Below are 6,000 nucleotides of genomic sequence, written 5' to 3'. Positions count from 1 at the left end.
GGGAAATTAAGGCAGGTGTATTGTGAATAAATCATTATAAGAGACTATAAAATTTGAGAGAAGTTTTGTAAGGAAAATTGAGGTAAAGGTGTATCGTGTATGGTGAATAAATCATTACAAGAGACTATACAATTTACAAAGATATGATGCTTGCAAACAATTCATCTTAACAATATACATATTATATCCATACATTTTTTCCATATGAATATTTCACATACTGCTAGTAACTAATACATAGGACACTTTCTATAAATGAAAACATTGTAAATGGACCTTCTTTAAAATGGTCTCATGTGAATGCATGTGACATCATACATTTTTTAAAAGTGAAACCCTCAAAATCTTGACTTGTATCAACAAAGATAGCAAAGATAGCAAAGACTTATATATAACTGGTTGTTACATTCTACACCATGAATCTATAACAATTGTAATACCTTTTTTCCCCAATTAATCAAAGTTATTATAATTGACTCGTATCAACAAAGGAAGCAAAAGACTCATACATAGCTAGTTGTTACATTCTACACCATGAATCCATAATAATTATATTATTTTTTTTTCACAATTAATCAAAATCATTTATATCTTTGCATGTAAATTGCAAGAGCATCTAGAGGGATGCTCGTGTGGGAAATTTGCAAATAGTGAGAAGAATGTGGGGGAGAGGAGCTTGAGCTTGCGCAAACATATACACACAAGAGTAGACAAGCACACAAGAGAGATGTATGGCTAATTTTTCTTCTATTCTTTTCTCTTCTCTACAACCATAACATGAAGAGATAAGAGTACATAGTATAAAGGAAAGTACTCTCTTATTGTAACATACAAAGGTTGGTCCATAGTGTGAACGTGACTACATGAGCTCGTGCTATAACTATGCTGTAACTCTTATACACCAAAGTAGCTTATCACATAGCTTGTAAAAATCGCTAGTGGCATAAGTGTGGAGTTTTCATCTTGGCATGCTACTAATATCCACACTAGTTGAGCTCGATAACTTAACACTCCCCCTCGAGCTCAACTTCACACCCTATACTCCAAGTAAGCTCATGAACTTGCTGAGCTTCTTTGTACCCAATGCCTTTGTGAAGGTGTTAACTATCTCATTCTCTGTGCACAGACATATACGAAATCCACATCACCTGATGCTAGAACCTTCTCCTTTACAAAGTGATAATGCACCTCAATGTGTTTTGTCTTAGCATAATACGCTAGGTTACTCACCAATGCCGCTCATGTTGTCATAATAAATGATAACATCCCTATCCATGGGCTCACCGATATTTGCCACCAGTAGCTTTTACAACCAAGACACCTCACATGCTGCCATAGCAGCACCCCTATACTCAGCCTCTGTACTCGACAAAGTAAGCATTGGTTGCTTTTGCTGCTCTAGCTAATGTAAGTACTCCCAAAAGTAAACATAAAGTTGTTAGAAAATCTCCTATCTACTAGTCCAATCTACATCTGTATATCCATGTACCTATACATATACTCTAGCCTCGTAGAAACATCGATAGTGTATTGTGGACTTTATATATTTGAGTATCTTTCTAGCCGCCACATCCAAGTGTGGCTTTCTCGGGGCCTACATAAACTGACTCACCAACTTTAGCTGCAGAAATCCCATCCTTGGAAACGATAAAACTTTCTCTTCCTTGAGTAGTCACATTTATGCCTAGTTCTCCATCTAGTGCCCTGCCACCTCTACAGCCCTCGACTTCCTCCTCTATGCACCTTGCTGTAGCGCATGCAGTGATCTCTCTCTGTGTCTCTCTCTCTTGTCATCTCCTAAGCTGGAATGCAGAACACGGTGGGTGGCATGCAGTGTAATGAGCAATAGGGGGCAGCTTTTTGAGACAGGTGGCCACGGTGCAAAGAAGACTTCTATTGTATGTTAAGATACTTACACATAAGCGATCAAGCATAACCTTATCTATAAACATTGATTAGGTTGTGGGTCCAACGTGTAGCACTAGGTCCCATCATTTGGGAATGAGGTTATAGCTCCAAGAGGGTTAACACAAGACAATATACTATGCACTCCATGTGACATGTAGGAACACACGCTTCTTGTTTGCATGCCATTTAACATATGCTTCACTCGTGGCAATATAAGCTCAAGTACTTAATCAAATTGAGACAGCTTGCTCACCCATTTGAACAATTAATTTGACATATTCTGAAAGATTTTATTAGTTTGCCAGATATGTTTCACTTGTGGCAATATAAGCTCAAGTGCCATTTGACATATTCTGAAAGATTTTATTAGTTTGCTAGATATGCTTTACTTGTGGCAATATAAGCTCAGGTGCTTAATCAAATTGAGATAGCTTGCTCACCCATTAGAATGATTATGGCACTTGAGGAGCCCCCCGCGCAACACACACGACACACCCACAAAACATATCACAAAAATATTATCATCTTTTAGGATGGAGACTCTCTCTCTATCTCGTGTGCACTCGTGCGAGGAGAGAGTGTCACGGGCCCCAAGATCGGGGTCCCGGACATCGGGCCACAATGCATCCCATATCATGCCAATATATGATATATCTCGGCTCCATCGATAGTTGAATGCGTCATAGGCGTGATATAATCTTGTCGGGTCACACCCTTCTCATGTATCCCCGGCCCGGCTCCATGGCTTGGTGGTCTCGGGTCATTCCATCCATCTTGAATCCATGATCTAACCGGCCCGTCGGCTCGGCACACGACTCGCCGTCCCAACGGCTTCGCCGTTTCCACCGTTTCTGCTTCAGCATGATTGCCGTCAAGGTGGGGAGGGCATCCCCTGCTGGGGCACTCGGCACCTAGTAACCCCCACGGCAACCCGAGAAGCCTAATGTGCTTACCCAGTGCGTGAGTGCGTTCTAGTGTGCCTAGATATGGGTCCATGTTTCGCTGTTCCTTACACTTTCTCCCCATATGGATGCATGTCACGCGCCCCGTGATTGGGGTCGCGGACATCGGGCCACAATGCGACCCGTGATGCATATATGTGATATAGCTCGGCTCCATCGGCCGTTGAGCGCGTCATAGCGTGATATAACCTTGTCGGGTCACACCCGTCTCATGTATCCCCGGCCCGCCTCCAAGGCCTTCTGGTCTCGGGTCTATCCATCCATCTCGAATCCATGATCCAATCGGCCCGCCGGCCTCATCGGCCCGTTAGCTCGGCACGGCTCGCCGTCCCGACGGCTTCGCCGTTTCCACCGTTTTTCCTTCCGTCGGTTCCGTTTCCGCTTCGGCACGATCGCCGTCAAGGCGGGGAGGGCATCCCCCGGGGCACATGGCACCTATTAACCCCCACCGCAACCCGGGAGGCCTAATGTTCCTACCCGGTGCGTGAGTACGTTCTAGTATGCCTACATATGGGTCCATGTTTCGCCGCTCCTTACACTTCCTCCCCATTTAGATGCATGATTTTCGGTGCGGTCAAGTATCCCTCGAGAGCACCACGTGAGGCTGGATAGAAATCCCAAAAATCCCACGCCTCACATACACCCCCCCTTTATGGAATTGACGTCCCCGTTAATTGATTTTCAAACTCGAAGGGAGTGCTTTTGAATCATGTTTATTGTGTTCTCCAACAAGTGCCTATAAGTAAAACAAGAGAAAGCGGGAGGTCTTAACCTTGCTTTATAGCCATGAGCAAAGTCAGTGTCTAACCCGTTACAACTGTGCATATTTTTGGATTTTTATCTTATTTGTGGCTTGGACTTCAAGCCCCCGCTCGAGAGTCCCCCAAATCCCCAATGTGCGAGGTACCAAAATGCTGCATTGGACCCCGCTTGACTCCTGTATGAGCTGAATGTAGATATGTTCAAGACAAAGCAGCGTTTGCCTGTTTCATGGTTTCCGCTTCCTAGTCGCTTCCACCAACTCTGAAATGGGGGTTCAAGCCCCGTAGATGCTGCCAATTCGCAGGCTGACATGGGGTTCAAGCCCCTTGGATAGGATTGCACCAGAAATGGGGGTTCAAGCCCCTTGGATGCTGCCAACTGCAACTGACAGGGGGTTCAAGCCCCTTGAATATGATTGCATCTGAAAATGGGGGTACAAGCCCCTTGGATGCTGCCAATAGCAGCTGACAGGGGGTTCTCCTGTTGATTGTACCTTCATGATGTTTTGTTTGTTTTGTTTTTGAGCTGGGAGGTTGCAAAGGAATCACCCTCTACCACCATTTGCTCGGGGAAAAAACCCGTTACCACCATGTCGCCATGAGTCCTTTAAGAAGGCCATGAGCACTTCCCTGGACTACCCCCTCAGAAAGGAGGCGTGGGTCGGCATCTCAAAGAGATAGTGCAGGCCTTGATCAAGGATCTCACCTGCTAAAAAAGCCCCTTAAACTCTTCTGTCAAGAAGATCACCCAGCGTGATTGTACCTTCATGATCTCTGAAAAGAATGTGGTGGCTCCACTGCCACAAGGCTCATCATGGTATTAGCGGACACCTTGCCGCTTAGCAGGTACAATCACGCTTGATATAGACATGGTTGTATATATGTTGCCCAAATGATTCCTCCTGGTGGTTTTGCATTCATTGCTCTTCCATGTTGTATGATATATATGAGGGTACCATGCTGACACAACGGTCCCATACCCGCTGCATCAATCTTTAGAATACTAGCTTCCGGTCCCATACCTGATTTCAAGTTGATTCGGCTTCCCACACCGTTTCTTCTTGGCACCTGTATTTTGCCGTCTATTCCACATGCTGATTTTGCTGAATTCACATATATTCATGCATTTTAGGGTTCCACCAACCCATTAGTTCATATCAATATGTATCTTCAAATGATGTGCCTCCCGGATCACACCGTTCGGCTAGCTTTACATGATAGTCTTCTTTCCATTCACAAATGATCTTGATGTGGCGTTTCCAGCCCGCAACCACGAAGTCGGGTGCTACTGGTCCGAATGTGCCACCATATCTGGATTGCCGTTTTCTTCAAATCTCCACCTTCCATGGTGGTAAACTCATGTGAGGTCCTAAGCCCACTGTTCATCTGACACTCGAAGTGCTGTCAGCCCCACCAGGACCAAGTTTCATATATCTCTGACTCTCTTCATATGAATGATATGGGCCTCTATCAAAGATTGGCCCTTGCCAACAACTCAGTTGGACTTGCACCTTGATACCTTCCCTTGTATCCCTACCAATCCTTCCACATTCCAAATAGCTCACTGGTCAACTATGATTTTTCACAAAACAGACCGCATATCTGCATTCTACTCGAAAAACTGATCACTTCTCATATATAACATGTCTTCAAATTCCATCATCTGGGCCTCCGTCCAGAGCTGCCTTGCTATTCAAGCTTCCATATCTGCAGCCTGGGTCACCGGCGGTCCCGACCAAGCATGCCATCCTGTACCTTGTGTCCACACGCTCGTGATAGGTATATGTAATCATTGGCAAATTCCATCGTCTTGATGCTCAAAAATGAGTTTTTCTGCTGTCGGCTACTTTTGTGCCGTCGGCTCTGTGGCCATCATATAGTCCTGCTCAAATTGCCGTTTTTGTCGTTTTTCGGGTTTCCTCCGTTTGGCATCACACGTCCCCATGTGGGCTTCCCAATGATCTTTGCTCTGATACCAAGTGTCACGCGCCCCGTGATCGGGGTCACGGACATCGGCCCGTGATGCATATATGTGATATAGCTCGGCTCCATCGGCTGTTGAGCGCATCATAGCGCGATATAACCTTGTCGGGTCACACCCGTCTCATGTATCCCCGGCCTGACTCCAAGGCCTTGTGGTCTCGGGTCTATCCATCCATCTCGAATCCATGATCCAACCGGCCTGGCCTCATCGGCCCGTCGGCTCGGCACGGCTCGCCGTCCCGGCGGCTTCGCCGTTTCCACCGTTTTTTCCTTCCGTCGGTTCCGTTTCCGCTTCGGCACGATCGCCGTCAAGGTGGGGAGGGCATCCCCTGGGGCACATGGCACCTATTAACCCCCACCGCAACCCGGAGGCCTAATGTGCCTAC

Source organism: Cibotium barometz, chromosome 64, assembly GCF_041138505.1.
Source record: "Cibotium barometz isolate CiBa-2024 chromosome 64, ASM4113850v1, whole genome shotgun sequence".
Taxonomy (NCBI): domain Eukaryota; kingdom Viridiplantae; phylum Streptophyta; class Polypodiopsida; order Cyatheales; family Cibotiaceae; genus Cibotium; species Cibotium barometz.
Note: the sequence above shows the minus strand (reverse complement) of the source record.